This window comes from Macaca fascicularis, chromosome 5 (assembly GCF_037993035.2).
Source record: "Macaca fascicularis isolate 582-1 chromosome 5, T2T-MFA8v1.1".
Classification (NCBI taxonomy): Eukaryota; Metazoa; Chordata; class Mammalia; order Primates; family Cercopithecidae; genus Macaca; species Macaca fascicularis.
In genome coordinates, this window is record NC_088379.1 from 26,702,552 (window position 1) to 26,722,182 (window position 19,631).

Genomic DNA, 19,631 nt, shown 5'->3' on the forward strand with positions numbered 1-19,631 from the left:
TAAAAAATGATTTTAGTCATGTAGACAGACATTCTGCGTGTGTATGTGTGTATTTTGCTATATTTTTTTCCTCTTCAATGTACCTTTCCCCTTTATTAAATTTATCAAAGTGAAGTTTCAAAGACCCTAAGGCTCTATTATGATGGTAACAAGATCAAATGCAATTCTTTATAAAAATCAAATATGATTCATGGTTATGTTTTTCAAATTTTAAAGTTGCCAATACATTTTTATATTTGCCAGTTTCATTTCATATTTGCTACCTCATAGGAAGTTTGGTTGATTTTTTTCAACTTATTTTTTATTTGTTCATTTTTGTCTTTAAAAGTCAAAGTAAGTCTTCTACATGATTTAAAAAACCACACAGCGTGTGAAGGGTTATAACAAACACTATTATTTTACTTTCCTCAATCTAGAATGTAGTTTCAGGTTAGGAAAATGTCAATTTTGGTCATCATATTCTTGAAGAACGAGTGGGGAACAGTTTTTCTAATTATGGAGCAATTTTCTTCTTACACACATAGAGCTGTTCTGAAGAGTATACAATTTCTGTTGAAATGTTGTGTTTTCAGTGAAGCTACCATAGTTGAAGGCAAATCATAGTTACTTTCTAGTTTATGTAGTTATTTAGCAGATATGCAGAGTGTTTACTATGAGGAAAACTGTGTGGAGATCTGTTGAAGGACAAAATGGCAATTCTATCATGAAGCTTGTTCTCAATAAGTTTGTAGTCTGGAAGGGAAATAATAAAGCAATTAAAATCCATACGTGAACTCTTGCCTGTTTCACTTCTTTCTACCAGCTGATCTCTTTTCATTTTGTACCAATGTTCTTTATCATGTTATCATTAGTTGTTTTTGCATATTCGACAAAACTAAAACAACTTGAAGGTAGTTAGGGGATATACTTGATTATATCTAAAAATATATGTCACCCATTGGATACTTAATAAACATTTGTGGAATCAATAAATGTTGCATATACAAAAGATATGTATATACTTACTTAAGGACATTTTGATAGTGTGCAATAGTGTTCTGAATAATTGAGGAATCTGATTAACATTACGGGTATCCTGTTAAGAAGAGGAAGGATAAAAAATAAATTATTTCTTTTATTTCATAAATTGTTTGAATTTTTAATTCACTAAGTAATAGAAAGTATTACCTTCTCCATAGAGACTTTTTCTTTGAGGATTATCTCCTTTCTCTCGCTCTTCTTTTTTTTTCTTTCTTTCCCACACATACTCTCTCTCTCCCTCTCACACACTCTCTCCCTCTTTTCTTGCTGAAATCCTCCCCCTGGGATGGTTTGGTGGTCAAAAGGAGCCATTTGTGCATTCAGACTGTTTTAATAGGCAACCCATTAAGGATAATATATAGATACATGAAAAGGTCATGTGTGCAGGTTTTGCATATACTATGATCTTTAGGAAATAAATGCATAGGAATGAAGATCTCCCAATTCAGTTTGGTGTAAATAACTTTGTTGATGTACTAAGGACCATATACATTAGTTGTCAAATAGATAAATTTAAATCTGGGCTTTTTGGGGGAGAGGAATGACAAGGAGTTTTGATGAATTGGCATGCTTGTGAATAGACTGCATGAAAAAAGGCTCTAGGTGCAAGATTGCTTTTCCGTGTTAATAATCTTTAAATAGATGCTCAATATGAAGAATCAAAAGCCCTTCCATGGTGAAACTAGCCAATTAGCTAGCCAAGGTTTTGTATAATTGGGGCAGATATACTATTTCAATGCTTAAAATAAAATCTGCAGATTTATCTGAAAACCTGAGATTTTTACTATTATTATTTTATCTTTTGAACAACATATTATCCTCTTATGATTGAGGCCTTCTAGTATAATAATTGACATCATGAGCCTTTGATTTAGACATGCCAGTCCGTGCTTTAATTTGTTATCATTTTAAGAGAAATAATAATACCTCGGGATTTTTCTAATGAATAATGACTAATTTTTTTAAAATTTTTATTTTAAATTCAGGGGTGCATTTGCAGGATGTTCAGGTTTGTTAGATAGGTAAATGTGTGTAAGGGGGTTTGTTGTACAGATTATTTCATCACCCAGGTATTAAGCCTAGTACCCATTAGTTATTTTTCCTGATCCTCTCCCACCTCCGACTCTCTACTCTCTGGTAGGCCCCAGTGTGTGTTGTTCCCGTATCCGTTAGTTACTTTTCCTGATCCTCTCCCTTGACCTACCCTCCACCCTCTGGGAGGCCCCAGTGTGTAATTGTTCCCCTCCATGTGTCCATGTGTTCTCATCATTTAGCTCCCACTGATAAGTGAGAACATGTGGTATTTACTTTTCTGTTCCTGAGTTAGTTTGCTAAGGATAATGGCAATAGCTCCACCTATGTCCCTGCAAAGGACATGATCTTGTTATTTTTCATGGCTGCATAGTATTCCATGGTGTATATGCACCGATTTTCTTTATCCAGTTTGTCATTGATGAACATTTAGGTTGATTAGCAAGGAGGCCAAGATGACCTACTAGAAGAAACTACGGTGCGTGGCTTTCATAGAGAGAAAAGAAAGAGGAGAGTAAATACAGCACCTTCAACCACATTTTTGAAAACTATTTAGAACAGAGTCTACCTATAGTGCTAGGAAGGACTTATCAATTGTTCAAGCTTTTCATAATTGTCATGATTGCTGTTTTTATTATTATTATACACTTACTAGCATGTTAGTTATTCACTCTCTCTATCTCTCAGTTTTTCATCTGGATAATTGGAACTGTGCAATTTACCCTGAATGGTTTTTTGTAAGTATAGATTAATGATAGCTAGCTCAAGGGAAAGATTACACAAATTACAGCCAGTATTTCCATTGTTTTATTATTGTAACTATTTTTTATTACTATTTTTTATATTTGTATTTATTTACTTACCAGCTACGTGAAACCTCAGAAATATTATTTAATCACTCTATGCCTTCAGGACTACACTACTACGCTTTAGGGATTTTTAAAATAAGAATAAATGTAGCTCATAGTAAACATTCAACAAATTATGGCTAAAATTCTTTTCATATTTGGATTGCTTTTGTTATTGCAGGTGATTGTGATGATTTATTGTAGAATAACTACCCATAATATAAAAAATCTGCTTTTCTATCAGCTCAATGGAATTCAATCAGCTCCAACAGTTAAAAGAATTCATTGATTGAAAAGAGCAGATGTCCTGTTCTACAAAATCAGATAGTTTTAAAAATTATACTGTGTAGTATAATTTATTGTATAAATCTATATATATGTTTGCCCATGGATAGAATGGAAATATTTTCCTTTTATTTCCTCTGACAATCATATGTTGCTCATCACTATTTTCAAAACAAAATGCCAGCCCCAATGGGAAAACTGAAATTTCACTTGTCATAATTGTCAGGAGATTCACAGCAGATTATTTAAAGTTTAAGAGATGTGCTGGAAGATAAGGGAAATATATATATACACCCTTTATTGTCCCATGAAGAATTTGATTTGCTGACACATAAGGCAGGTCTATCTAGAACACAAATGGCTGGTTCACTCTTCTTTATGTCACCTGCCAAGCATAGTTCCCTTCAGTTAAGGACACTAAAGAGTTGTTTTCAAATGAATAGAGCTTAATGAAAATTTTAGACTAAATTGTGATCAAACATCTACCCTTCAGGATTGACAATGAAGATAAAATTTAGAAGAGGATTCATTTTTTTTTTTGTCTTACATTTTAGTTTTCAGTGTTTTTTTATTGACAATGAGTTTTTTTTTTTTTTTTCTTATACACAGGATTTACATAATCTTTGTTTAATACCTTCTACACTTTGAAGAATGTACAATCAAATTAAATGTAAGGTTTTTTTTTCTCTCAAATGAAAAGCTGTAGCTTTGTAAAAAGATAATAAAAACTCTCACATTGAATGTATCTGACTAGAATCAGAATAACATTATGAACATTTAAAAATAAGTTGACTTATAAAGGTTTATTTGTTGAGAATGATTTTTAATCAGAATTGAGATAACTACTACCTATAATCTATAGTGCTAAGAGGGACTTTAGACTAAAGTGTCCTCACCCACTAGTTTCCCCAGAACAGAACTGGTTATACTATTTATACCTCTTATAATATGTGGTTATCAACAGTATATCCTTCTCACTTCAAGTTGTCCTTGTTTGAATAAAATATAATCACTCTACTTAAAGGAGACAAAATCTGAGCTTCATTCTAAATGATGAATAACTGTTAGTGGAATAGGTTGTAAACCTGGAAAGAATATACCAGAAGAGAGAATCATGTGTTCTAAGGACCACATGAATGAGAATGTTTGAGAAATCACACAGTGTGAATGAAATGTAGCATATGAAGTACTGAGAGTTAAGTCTAAACATACAGGCAAGAGTCATTTCAATCCCTTCTTCTTGTAGATTAGTAGTTGTATTTTACTTTACTTCTCTTTATTTTATAGTATTTTAAATTTAGACTTGCCTCTAATCTTCCAGGTATCATGGCCCTGATCATTCAGTTTGTTGCCAACATCTGATATCTTTTAAAGACAATGATTCTGTCCTTAAACAGGTTTCCCGACTGCAACTTTTCATACTTTGCTCATTACCTCTATATAACCATAAGTATGAGCCTGGCATGCAGCTGGAGCATGTTTCCTTCAAAATCTCTTACTAACAAATGTGACCCTCCAGCAGACATTACAGGAAGTACAACTGTCCCATGGCCCGCTCTACAGTTCTCAGTATTTCAAATCTAGTTTTAACAAAATGGGTTTATGATGGTTGCTGTGTGTCCTAGAAAGAGCCTTGGAAACCAAAGAGAGAAGTGAAATGGAGTTTATGATTCTTTTGCCGTTTTGTAGATCATCTGGTTTTAAACTGTGCTTGTATGCTCTACCTATCTCCAGAAAAAAACAAAAAACAAACAAAAAAAAAACTTACTTTTTTTTTTTTTTTTTTTTTTTTTTTTTTTTTTTTTTTGAGACGGAGTCTCGCTGTGTCGCCCAGGCTGGAGTGCAGTGGCCGGATCTCAGCTCACTGCAAGCTCCGCCTCCCGGGTTCACGCCATTCTCCTGCCTCAGCCTCCCAAGTAGCTGGGACTACAGGCGCCCGCCACTACGCCCGGCTAGTTTTTTGTATTTCTTCAGTAGAGACGGGGTTTCACCGTCTTAGCCAGGATGGTCTCCATCTCCTGACCTCGTGATCCGCCCGCCTTGGCCTCCCAAAGTGCTGGGATTACAGGCATGAGCCACCGCGCCTGACCAAAAACGTCTTGCTTTTTAATATGGGACTGTATTGCAAATAATTTTGAAATGAGAAGTTAAGAATTAAGTCTTTACTCAAATCTTCTTCCAGTAATTAGCCATGTGACCTTGAGTTAATATTAAATCTCTCTTAGCTTCAACTTTTAATTTTCCTGATAAAGAAATTGAATGAATAGCGATTGGTGCCCTCTGGGCTCTAAATTCTGTAAGATTTAAAAATCTCTTAGAATGTCCCTGTGCCCTAGGAAGAGCCTCAAGCGTGCAGAACTGCATCTGGCCTGCTGAACCAAGCACAAATCATTGCCTAAGGCTTTTGGGCCTGGGCATAGTGTGCCTTTCTGACAGTATTCATGATGAATTGTGTGGTAGTCTCAAAGTACAGGCAACAGTGTTGCCCTGTACTATAGACAGGAAATCTGTCCTGCTTTGACTCAGAGGGTGACAACTTTAATGTCAAAGAGTGTCACAATGTCAATGATCAAGGAATTGAGACATTAACAAGAGACTTAAAGCTTGTTTCCTCAGAAATAAGAATTGCATGCGTCTATACAACCTAAGGATCATATGTTAATGGCAGTGAACTTTAAAAGGTGTGGAATGTGACTGAAAGTCTTTGTCAGGTACTCATAAGAGCTTCTCTCTCATCCTTGACAACAGCCTCTGTTTCAAAGGCTACTTTTACTATTGTAACTTGTGCTTTTTTATTTTGCATTTGCCCTGAAAAGTCAGGCCCAAAGTTCTATTCCATGTGTTGTTCTACCTCTGATAATTCCTCTTAAAGCTACTTTTCTGGGAACTGACAATTTAAGGAATTTTCCAGTGTTCATTCATTCAATCAACAATGTGAATTCCACTCCAACCAATAATGCCAAACCTTGTGCACGACTCAGGGAATGCCTAGGTACATCTTCCAGAGCGCGCACACACACACACACACACACACACACACACAACTCAGAGTATACTTTTTCTGCTGCCCAATCCACATATTTTCAACTCAAGTTTTTGGTACAGTGCTTGGCATGTAGTATAGCCTTAACACTTACCCATTGCAGCTAGGAATCGTGCTAACTGTTCTCTGGTGCCCAGCTTCACCAAATCACAAAAATGCCAGAATTAAAAGGGATCTAATTATTCATCTATCCAGGTAATCTAATTTTATAGAAGAGAAGCTATCTGTAGAATGCATAAACACAAGGAAGCATGTTATATTCAAAGTCACACAACAAATCAAGATCAGAGTTGGGACAGGTATGTTCATTCTCTTATCTACTGCTTGTTACAATAGCTCTTTCACAATATGCTCTGCTTTCTAAATTAAAGATTAAGTATTGCACACAGTTAGTCATGATAAATATTTATAATTTAAGTACATTATTAACTATATGTTTTTTAAAGTTGAAATAATCTGAAGTTAGGCTTTCATAGAATACATTTTTATTTGATGCCTGTAAGTTATTATATGGGCAGAAACTAGGTTACAATTTTGTAGAGGTCAACTTACACCTGTCACTATGTCTCAGCAAATGCCTGTCACCAGGTACTGATAGAAAAAAAGGTAAGTTCACAATTAGCCTCTTTATCAAGAACAGAAATAATGACTCCCTCTGATGCCCTCTTTAAAAATGTAGCCTGAGGAAATATATACATCTTGGATCAAAATAAAGCTTTTTTAGGGAAAAGAGGTATATAATTTTCTTGAGGCAAGAGCAGAGCCTAGTGCTTGGAGGCAAATATATTTAATCAGTGATTAGGCTAGAGAGACTAAAAAGTAATAATAACTGTGTTCTTAAAAGTTAACTACCATGATGACATACTAGTTTTGTTTTACTTTTTTTTTGTTTGTTTATTTCAGTGGTCTCATCTATCTTTTACAGCGTTTTCCTGTCCTTGTGGGTTAAGGTGGTTTGCTGTTGATTGAAGTTTCCCATGACATTTCTGTGTCAGGATCTGACCCTGGGGATTGTTTGTTCCCTCACACAGCAAAAGCCAGCCATGGCTTATTTCTGAGTCTAGATGTCTGTAGAAAGGGCTTTTCAATCTGTATGAAAATGAAAAGTCGAGCACACTGGATTTTCACAATGATAATAAAAATAAAAGATCACATTTATTAGGAATTCATTCTGATGCAGATTTGGAGCTAAAAACAACATCCACGCGTATGTTTAATCCTCACAACTCTGTAAGGTCGGTTATATTATGTAGTGGATTCCATAGACAAGGACAATTGGGTTAAAACAGTTAAAAAGCAGTGTTTACTTGGATGGAAAGCCTTTTTCAGTTTTATAGTATGAACTACTCTACATTTTCAACCAAAATTACCCTATGCAGTAGGCCCTATTAATATAACAACAATTGAGCAAATGAAGAGACTGAGCAATAACACAACTTGCCTAGCCATGCTGCTAGTACATAGAGCAGCAGGACAGTTGAGATTTTGACTTACGTAACCCTTTCGTTCATTGTTCACTTGGCGTCATGCAGATCTGTCACCAAAATAGTGTGTGAAGTGTTACATAAATTATCTCTAGCATAGCAAGTAAAATATAAGTAAAATATATATCGTAGAGTGAAGTTTATCATAAAGTATTAGTATTGTTTCTAAATTTTAAAGGGTGGATTATAAATTTAAATTGGGAATTACTTATAATTTTTATTCAAAATTTAAATTAGTTTTCTCCAATCCCTAATGGAAACTTCCAATCCATTGGATCATCTGCAATACTTTCATTATAACATTACAGCATGAACTATGTGACGGGATAGTTTTAAATTTTACTTAAATTTACTTTTAAATAAACTAAAGCTTTAATAAATAGTGGTTATGATAGAAACAATCCACAAATTATTTCTGTTATCAATGAATATGGTTTGTTAATCTTTCTTTTTTTCTCTTTACTCTGTTTGCTTCCTTTTTCACAGATTCCTTTAGCTTTCGTTAACTTTTTAGGAATCCATAAGACACTAGGAAGAAACAAAGGCTGTATAAAAAAGAGGTCAACTTTACACCTGTCACTTTGTCTCAGCAAATGCCTGTCACTGGTACTGATAAAAAGAAAAAATAAGTTCACAATTAGTCTCTTTATCAAGAACAGAAATAATGACTCCCTCTGATGCCCTCTTTAAAAATGTACCCCGCGGAAATACAGTCAGGACAAGCCCACTATGGCTGAGAAGTCCTTCCACTGATTATGAAACAATGGTGTCTCAGATTCACTAATATACAAGAGGCACTTATCCTTGGCACCCAGTGATCTTTGTCAAAATGTCTAGGTGTAATTGTATCTTATGATCAATGGTGTTTAGAATATAATTTGAAGTGCTTTTTACTTTTTTACTTTTTAATTGTTGTGGGTACATAATAGGTATATCTAATTATGAGGTACATGATATGTTTCGATACAGTCATCAAAATATGAAATAAATACATTGTTAAGAATGGGGTATCCATTCTTCCAAGAATTTATCCATGGACTTGCAAACATCCAATTACACTCTTTAATTTATTTTAAAATGTATAGTTATTATTGACTATAGTCACTCTGTTGTGCTATCAGATAGTAGGACTTACTCATTCTTTTTTTTTTTTTTTTTTTTTTTTTTTGAGACGGAGTCTCGCTCTGTCACCCAGGCTGGGGTGCGGTGGCCGGATCTCTGCTCACTGCAAGCTCCGCCTCCCGGGTTTACCCCATTCTCCTGGCTCAGCCTCCCGAGTAGCTGGGACTACAGGCGCTCGCCACCTCGCCCGGCTAGTTTTTTGTACTTTTTAGTAGAGACGGAGTTTCACCGTGTTAGCCAGGATGGTCTGGATCTCCTGACATCGTGATCCGCCCGTCTCGGCCTCCCAAAGTGCTGGGATTACAGGCTTGAGCCACCGCGCCCGGCCAGTCTTACTCATTCTTTTTATTTTGTTGTACCCATTAATTATCCCTACCTCTTCACCACCCCCCACTATCCTTCCTAGCCCCTGGTAGCCATCCTTCTGTGTTGTCTGTCCGTGAGTTAAACTGTTTTGATTTTTAGATCCCACTAATAAGTGACAACATGCAATGCTTGTTTCTCTGTACCTAGCTTATTTTACTTATAATGATTTCCAGTTTCATCCATGCTGTTGCAAGTGGCTGGATCTCATTCTTTTTTTATGGCTGAATAGCACTCTATTGTGTATGTGTACCACATTTTCTTTATCTACTTTTCTATTGACGGCCACTTAGATTGCTTCCAAATCTTAGCTATTGTTAACAATGTTGCAACAAACATAGGAGAGCAGATGATCTCTTCAATATACTGACTTCCTTTCTTTTGGGTATATACCCAGCAGTGGGAGTGCTGGATCATATGGTAGCTCAATACCCATCTGACAAGGGATTAATAACCAGAATATATAAGGAGCTCAAACAACTCTATAGGAAAAATCTAATAATCCAATCTAAAGATGGGAAAATGATTAGAATAGACATTTCTCAAAAGAATAAATGAGTTAGGTTTTTTTTTTAAATCATTTTGTGATAAATATTTGTATTGCATTTTGCAGATTTAAATACAGAATGCTCTTATATAAATATTTGCTAAATAACATTTTGGTAAGATATAAAAAAATGTACTGGAACACTGGGTATTGAATACCAAAAAGTCTTCTACAAGGGAGATATTTACATGAAGAAGTTTTCTAGGATATGCCTTATTTCATTTTGAAAATTTGTTGGCAAGCAACAGACACATGAAAAAATGCTCATCATCACTAGTTAGCAGAGAAATGCAAATCAAAACCACAATGAGATACCATCTCACACCAGTTAGAATGACAATCATTAAAAAGTCGAAACACCAGGTGCTGGAGAGGATGTGGAGAAACAGGAACACTTTTACACTGTTGGTGGAAGTGTAAACTAGTTCAACCATTGTGGAAGACAGTGTGGTGATTCCTCAAGGATCTAGAACTAGAAATACTATTTGACCCAGCCATCCCATTACTGGGTATATACCCAAAGGATTATAAATCATGCTGCTATAAAGACACATGCACACATATGTTTATTATGTGGCACTATTCACAATAGCAAAGACTTGAAACCAACCCAAATGTCCATCAATGATAGACTGGATTAAGGAAATGTGGCACATATACACCATGGAATACTATGCAGCCATAAAAAAGGATGAGTTCATGTCCTGTGTAGGGACATAGATGAAGCTAGAAACCATCATTCTGAGCAAAGTATCACAAGGACAGAAAACCAAACACTGCATGTTCTCACTCATAGATGGGAACTGAACAATGAGAACACTTGACACAGGGTAGGGAACATCACACACTGGGGGCTGTCATGGGGTGGTGGGGAGGGGGGAAGGATAGCATTAGGAGAAATACCTAATGTAAATGATGAGTTAATGGGTGCAGCAAACCAATACAGCACATGTATACATATGTAACAAACCTGCACATTGTGCACATGTACCCTAGAACTTAAAGTATAATAATAAAAAAGAAAATTTCTTGGCAAACATTAACATATGTTTATGCAGAGTGTCTGTATTTCCTTCTATGTATCCTGCTGTTTGGCAGTGAGATAGAACCAGAGAACGTGGCGGTCATACATATTCTAATGTGTTTTTTTAGTTTTTGTCTCTAGAGAAATGTTTTCTCAATGCACATTAAATCCTGGAATTGCTTTGAAAGTTTTTCAGTTACTTTGCCTGAGTTTTGAGCAAACTCCCTTTACTCTTGTGTAAATTCAGATGAAGAAAGTCATGTTAGAGGGGCCATGAAAGAATATGGGCAGCATTGATTATTGAGTCTGAAAATAAGAGTGCCAAGGTGCCAAGGTTTCTTATGCTTAATGAGGCCATGGGTCACACATTTTGAAGATTATTGATATTTAGAACTGTAAAATGGTGTGTGGTAAAAGTGGAATGAACTAGATTTTCGTGGTGATTTACATTTGTTTATATAATCTTTGCACTGTGCAGTCTTACAGTAAGGAACTCATATACCCTTTAATGTCAGTAAAGATGCAAGCCTTATAGTAGAAATAGTGCAATAATTATAACTGACCTTGATTTCAAGGAGTCCAAGAAATATTATTGTACCTTAGTGGCAAATATTATCACCCTATTTATGCAAATTTTACTCTATCTCCAGATTTTCTGAGGCTCAAATCTAAGGAAATTAGCAATGGATAAGTGCTTAAATAAAGTATGAATGGAGTTATGCCTGTTTTCCTTTTATACTATGGATCTCGGGTGGAAGAAAAAAACTTATGACTGGCAATGTGGACTTACTGTTTTAGGATTAATATTTTTTCAGAATCGTTTCTACTGTAAATCTGTGTGTTGAGAAACTTTTTTCCCTGAATCTCAAAAGATAAAAGTGATCAATTCTCACTGTGAAATTGGATTAAAACAGGGCATTGACTTGTACTTTATGTATTTTTCTCTTTATATATTTTGAATCCTGTATTAATTGAATATTTTAAAATGTGTATATCAATTACATATAAATGTACATGCATACACGATACACACAATTTTATTTGCACCTTAAGTGAAATCACTTTGTTTTTCTTGACTTTTTACACTTTTATATCAATGTTATTGTAATTAAGTGAAGCTAATTGTGTTAGAACAATTCACCAGTTACTAATCTTGAAAGTTAACTTAAGGCAACTTAAAAGCACAATGAGCCAGTAGAAACATTTTAAGTTCGGTTCAGTGGATTTAATTATATAGAAAACCAATTATTAACTTTTAATTTAAAGGTATTTCTAAGTATCTTCCTGTCTTCTCTAGAAATACATTTCTGAATATTTATTTTCGAAACATTGCTGATATGATGATTACGAATTATTCTGCTTTTTACTATGAGCAACTGGATGCTGATAGATTGGAAAATCTAGAGGAAATGAATAAATTCTTAGATATATACGACTTACCAAGATTGATCCATGAAGAAATCCAGAACCTGAAAATACCAATAACAAGTAACAAGATTAAAGCCATAATAAAGTCTCCCAGTAAAGCAAAGCCTGGGACCCGATGGCTTCATTGCCCAACCATTTCAAGAAGAACTAATATCAATCCTATTCGAACTCTTCTGAAAAATAGAGGAGGAGTGAATTTAACATCCCTTCATGATAAAATTCAACATCCCTTCACGATTAAAAAAAAAAAAAAAAAACCCTCAGAAAAACAAGGCATAGAAGGAACCTACCTCAACACAGTAAAAACCATATATAACAGACTAACGGAAAGCCTTTCTCCTAAGATCTGGAACACGACAAGGAGGCCCATTATCATTACTGTATTAAACATATTATTGGAAGTTCTAGCTAGAGCAATCAGATAAGAGAAATAAATAAAAGACATCCAAACTTGAAAAGGAGAAATCAAGTTATCTTTGTTTGCAGATGATATGATCTTATATTTGGGAAAAATAGAAGACTCCCCTGAAAAGCTATTAGAACTAATTAACAAATTCAGCAAAGTTACAGGGTACAAAATCAACTTACAAAAATAAGTAGCATTTCTACATCCCCACATTGAACAATCTGAAAAAGAAATAAAGAAGTAATCTTATTTACAATAACCACAAATAAAAGTAAATGCCTAGGAATTAAATTAACCAAAGAAGTGAAAGATCTCTATAATAAAAACTGTAACACACTCATGGCTCCCTCCCCAAGATGGCTGCTGAAGACAAGCTACGGCTGCCGTGGCTCCCTAAGCTGTTCAAAATTGACAAACAGCTTCTGGATGAAGTAGAAGTAGCTACTGAACCTGTCAGTTCCTGGATAGTCCAGGAGAAGGTGTTCAAGGGCCTGGACCTCCTTGAGAAGGCTGCCAAAATGTTACCAAAGCTTGACTCATTCATCCAAAATGAAGATTTGTAAGAGATTGCTTCCACCGACCTGAATTGCCTGTTGGTGCCCTCACCATGAAGCAAGTCAACCCCAGCAAGCATCTAGATCATTTGCAGCGGGCTCCAAAACACTTTATAAACTACTTTACTCAGTGCCATTACTCTCATGTGGCAGAGTTTGAGCTGCCCCAAACTGAGAACAACTCAGCTGAAAATCACACTGCTGATTCCTCCATGGCTTATCCTAGCCTCATTTCTATGGCATCTCAAAGACAGGCTAAAATAGAGAGATACAAGCAGAAGAAGGAGTTGGAGCATAGGCTGTCTGCAATGAAATCTACTGTGGAAAGTGGTCAATCAGATGATGGACGTGTTAGTGAATATTATGTTCTTCACCTTCAGAATTGGTTTGGTATCAGCTTAGAAGAGATTGAGAGCATTGACCAGGAAATAAAGATCCTGAGAGAAAGAGACTCTCCAAGTGAGCCCTCAATTTCTAACACATCTCTCCTGGAGAGGCCTCCAGTGAAACCCTTCATTCTCACCAGGAACATGTCCAAGCCAAAGTATTTGGAGCTGGTTTTCAAGTCTGGCAACTGTGATGGTGACTGACTGTTATGAACAACATTGGAAATATGGAATGGAGTGTTACCAAATCAGGAAATAGCCACGGCAACATCAGAGGAATTCAGAAAAGCAGCTCAGCAACAGGAAGATCAAGAAGAAAAGGAAGAAGAGAGTGACAAAATAAACACTCTACAGAGCTTGGGAATGGGATGACTGGAAGGACATCCATCCTAGGGTCAATGGCAACCAACAGAACATGGGCTGATCTTCCCACAACGTGACAGGACTGCAGGGTGCACACTTCCCTGGCCAAGGAAAACCATGCAGTCTTCCCCTCCCCGGGCTCCCACTTCAGCTGTGTACAGTGAAGTCAAAGATGCTAAATCTTACTTTGCATTTAATAAAGTGTCAAGTGATTTAAAAATGATAGTAATAAATAAGTAAATAATAAAACACTCATGAAAGAAATTGAAGACATACAAAAAATGAAAAGATATTCCATGTTAATGGATTGGAAGAATCAATATTGTTAAAATGTCCATACCACCCAAAACAATCTACAGAATCAATGCAATCCTTATCAAAATACCAATGATATTCTTCACACAAATAGAAAAAAAATCCCAAAATTTAGATGAAACCACAAACAACTCAGAATAGACAAAGCTATTCTGAGACAAAAAACAAAACTGGAGGAATCACATTACCTAATTTCAAATTATACTACAGAACTATATTAACCCAAACAGCATGGTACTGGCATAAAAACAGACACAGAGACCAAAGGAACAGAATAGAGAACCCAGAAACGAAGCCACAAACCTACAGTGAACTCATTTTAAACAAAGGTGTCAAAAACATACATTGAGGAAAAGACAATTTCTTCAATAAATGGTTTTGTGAAAACTGTGCATCCATAAGCAGAAGAATGAAACTAGACCCCTATGTCTCACCATATACAAAAATCAAATGAAAATGAATTAAAGACTTATATCTAAGACTTCAGTGTGAAACTACTACAAGAAAACACTGAGAAAATTCTCCAGGACATTGGTCTGGAGCAAAGATTTATTGAATAATACCCTATAAGCACAGGCAACCAAAGCAAAAATGGACAAATGGAATCACATTAAGCTAAAAAGCTTCCGCATAGCAAAGAAAACAATCAACAAAGTGAAGAGACAACCCATAAAATGGGAGAAAATATTTGCAAACTACCCATCTGACAAGGGACTAAAAACCAGAATGTGTAAAGAGCTCAAACAATTTTATAGGAAAAATCTAATAATCCAATAAAAAATAGACAAAAGTTATGAATAGACATTTCTCAGAAGAAGACATACAAATGATAAACAAGTATATGAAAAGGTGCTCAATATCATTGATCATGAGAGAAATGCAAATTGAAACTACAGTGAGATATTATCTCACCCAGTTAAAATGGCTTATATCCAAAAGACAGGTAATAACAAATGTTGGAGTTGATATGAGGAAAATGGAACCCTCAAACACTGTTGGTGAAAATGTCAATTAGTACAACCACTACAGAGAACGCTTTGGAGCTTCCTCAAAAATCTAGAAATAGAGCTACCATAAGATCCAGCAATCACACTGCTAAGTATGTAACCAAAAGAAGGTAAATCAAAATATTCCAGAGATATCTACATTTCTATGTTTATTGAAGAACTATTTACAATAGTCACAATTTGGAAGCAATCTAAGTGTCCATCAATAGACAAATGGATAAAGAAAATGTGGTACATACACACAATGAAGTACTATACAGCCATGAAAAAGAATGAGATCCTGTCATTTGTGACAACGTGGATGGAACTGGATGTCATTGTGTTAAGTCATATAAGCCAGGCACAGAAAGACAAACTTGCACGTTCAAACTTATTTGTGAGAGCTAAAAATTAAAACAATTGAACTCATGGAGATAGAGGGTAGAAGGATGAATATCAGAGGCTAGAAAGGGTAGTGGAGTGTTGGGGGGAAAGTGGGGACAGTTAATGGGTTCAGTAAAATAGTTAGAAAGAATAAGACCTAATATTTGCTAGGACAGCAGAATGACTATAGTAAATAATAATTTAATCTTATGTTTTAAAATAACTGTAAGAGTATAATTGGATTGTTTGTAACACAAAGTATAAACACTTGAGGGGAAAGATATTCCATTTACCATGATGTAATTATTATGCGTTGCATGCCTGTATCAAAGTATCTCATAAATATACATACCTACTATGTACCCATAAAATATAAAAATTAAAAAATTAAAAATTACTCTGCTTTTAGCTTAATTGCAACTTATATTTCAAATCTCAGGTTTACAAATATTGTAGAATAAAGGAAGCTATTATTCATAGCTCTACCCAATTTATAACTAAATTTTTGCCATAGCTAAAGATAATATTTACAAATACACGTTCACTGAATGTAGAAGTCAGAAAATATCCTAGACTTATACATTGTTTATTATTGAATGACCTATATTTCTTATAGAAATCACCAGAAGTAGATGACTGGGGATTTAAGGTTTCAAAATCATGTCAGCAAGCCAAGGGCAGTAGACTTTTTAATTATAATATATTACTTCAATATCCTAAATGCCAACTCCAGAGACCCCTAACTTCCAGCTTGTTCATGATTTTGGCAGCATTAAGTAGTATAACAGCTTTCAAATATGATGTTAAGTCACAATGGTGGGTTGAGGAAGAAATGAGGAGGAATTACAGCTGGGTTCCCGGAAATTTTGCATAACATGATACTCTTCTTAGTATGTACGAATGAGTTATTTATGGGTTACATGAGATGCTTTAAAATAGGCTTGCAATGCATAACAATCACATTATGGTAAATGAGGTATCTGTCTCCACAAACATTCACTTCACTAGTGAAAAGCAGTGAATGTTAGTCATGCAGGTCAATATTCTCTCTGAGGTATGTCACAGTGAGGGAAAGCAAGTTTGAGAACTGCTTGTGTCATGGAAAGGTCCTTTCTCTCAATGGTCTTGTTTAATCAGCCATCTATTGCACATATTTTGGATGTGCTTATTATTTGCGTAGATTATACTATGGTCCAAATTCTGCATTAAATGAATTGTGAGATTTTTGAATACTTTGTAATCTCTGTGCTTGTTTCCTCTTTGTGTAATAACAAAGTTAACTCAGATGATAAGAATTATCAGGCTAGAAGGGCCTTCACTGTCTAAGCAACTCAATCGGCTGCTTCAGCACTTCGAGAGCCTCCTTTATTTTCCTATTCTTTCTCTTATATATAGTTAATTTTCCTGAAAAAAAGATAGGCTTATAATTTTTACTGAAAAATTAATTCCTGCTTTTTACTGTCCAACAGTATGTTTAGTCTTAGTGAGAGTGTGTTTAATGAGTTTAAAAAAATTCATCCTTGGATGTCATCATAAGCAACAAGATTGGGAAAGCAGGAAAAGTACAATCACATTCCTCTATTGATGCCTACAAATGAGAGTGATACACTCAAAGCATTAAGGAACCAGAAGGGTAAGGCATTGCCCAATCAGGATAGAAACCTACCAATTCAAGAACCTACTGGCCAGAGTACTCTTTGGGTGCCTAATGACCAAATGCCAGCTCTAATTTCAAAAATTCAATGTTAATGCTTTTACACAAGCCAAGTATGTGGATGATTATGTTTACGGTGTAGCTTTTACTTAGTGCTAAACAATTACATCTTTTGCTCTGTTTATATGAAGCTGAAACTCCATGGCAATCAAGTTATCTTCATAAGGAGCCCTAATTACTTTCCATAGCAACATTTTGGCTTTGAGTATGACTTCACCAATAAATAGGTGCCTTCGCTTGAGGCAAGATGCTAAACAGAAAACCTGCCATGAACTTTGCGATCATCATCAGTGGCAATTTAATGAGTTTTTGATAGAGCATAATATCTGATGAATTGTCTGCTCTCAGAATAGTCATTTCATAGATTAGACGGCAGGCTAAAGCTAGAGAAATGACTAAAGTTTTTAAGGACTTTGTGCTTACTCTACTAATTATTATTGAGAGTTTTAAAATTTTATTTTATTTTTTCACTTTTTAATTTAAGATTTATGCCCCTTTATGAGAGTTTCCATCAGATACGTATACCTCTTTTACGTTGTACAAAAATCAATATACAATTTGGAAATTGCCTTTTAATGTATTCATCAGGCTCTCATGCATGCCAAAAGCACATCATTAGTGCATATTGAAAGGAAAAGAAAATAATTTTGCCTCTGCATTGGTTCATGTTTTCTCAATTCACAATTATATTTAACCTCTTAAGAAACTAATTCAGGCATGCTGAAATAAAGCTCATCAACGTAGCCACAGCATAAAAAAAAAAAAAAAATCCTAATGAAGCTTGGATCAGAAGGTATTTGAGGGTGAACGCTTACAATGATTTAAGGTTTAAAGATAGGGAAACTGCAGTTGATACTACAATTTTCAAGCATGCTAGATTTGACAGATATTTTACAATTTGAGCAGTTTGAGCAAATTACCAATTCAGAGACTTAAAGTATTGAATTCCTATTACGGGCAATGAAGTCAAACCGTGGGAGCAGGGTGTCTCTACTTTTTCAGGGTGCTATTTGTTGGGTCATCTAGACCTCTGGTTTCAAAAGACAGTCCTCAAGCCAGATACATAAGAATGGTCTGGTGTATTTATTAAAGATAGGAATTCCTGAACTCCACTCAAAATTGACAGGCGAGAAATAATTAGGTGGGTTCTAGATGTTAGTATTTTTTTATTTTTATTTTTTCTGATACAGAGTTTTGCTCTTGTTGCCCAGGCTGGAGTGCAATGATGTCATCTCAGCTCACCACAACCTCCCGGTTCAAGCGATTCCCCCGTCAGCTTCCCGAGTAGCTGGGATTGGTGCCAGCCACCATGCCTGGCTAATTTTTGTGTTTTTAGTAGAGATGGGGGGGGTTTCACCACGTTGGCCAGGGTGGTCTCGAACTCCTGACCTCAGGTGATCTGCCCACCTCTGCCTGCTAAAGTGATGTTAGTATTTTTAATGAACTTCTCCACTTAATGCTGTCCTAGATGCAATGTACTATCAGTCTCACAAAATTCCACATGATATATTTCGGTCTCATTTTGATATTTAATAAGAGGGAAAGAGAAAGGTAGAGGGTAACAAAATTGCTTTATCGTAATGAGTGCACAATGTACAGACACAAAGCTTCCTGCCAAATGAGCTTTTCTCAGAGCTCTGCACCATTTCTTCTGGCACCATTACTCTTCCTTGCCATCATTTGTTACCTTTTGGTGAACTCGTTCTGTGATTTGAGAGGACACAGGTGCCCCAAACCTGGAGAGCAGCCTTTGACAGGTTTCAGCTGTTTTGCTATTTGTAGTGAGCATTAGAATTTTCCAGACCCCTTAGCTACTCTTTGCTTGACAAATAACACAATAAAGAAGATTGATATCAAGGTCTTTTAGATAATTGAGCAGGAAGAAGCTTCAGGAGCTATATGTTAGCTCTACTATGTTTGTCAACAGTTGAGTTAAATGATCCACTAGTCATTTAAAACAAATGACTCTAAATTTATTTTAACACCAGTGCTGATAATAGTATTAAGCATTGGCTTAGCTTAGCACTCTAAATAGACTTTAAATCTTTCATAGTACATGATTGCTAATCACAGCAAGAACATTTGGAAAAGGGATAAAGAGTAAAGGATCCAAGTTATACTCACCTTAACACTAGTAGGTCCCTAACAAATAACTGTGAACGGAAAGAAAGAGAAAGGAAAATGGAAAGCAGGAATGAAGGAAAGGAGGAGACAAATTATAAACCTCTTTATATGCATCTGTGTTTCTAAAACAATAAATCTTGTGTGTTTACCTACAAGAATCTGTTAACATGTTTAGTTCTAACAGTTACTTAATATAACATTTA

General features: G+C 35.4%; 1 pseudogene; it reads left to right on the forward strand.

The window, feature by feature from the left end:
- Positions 1 to 12,958: 12,958 nt before the first annotated feature.
- Positions 12,959 to 13,966, forward strand: LOC102115245 (immunoglobulin-binding protein 1 pseudogene; annotated as a pseudogene).
- The last annotated feature ends 5,665 nt before the right edge of the window (positions 13,967 to 19,631 follow it).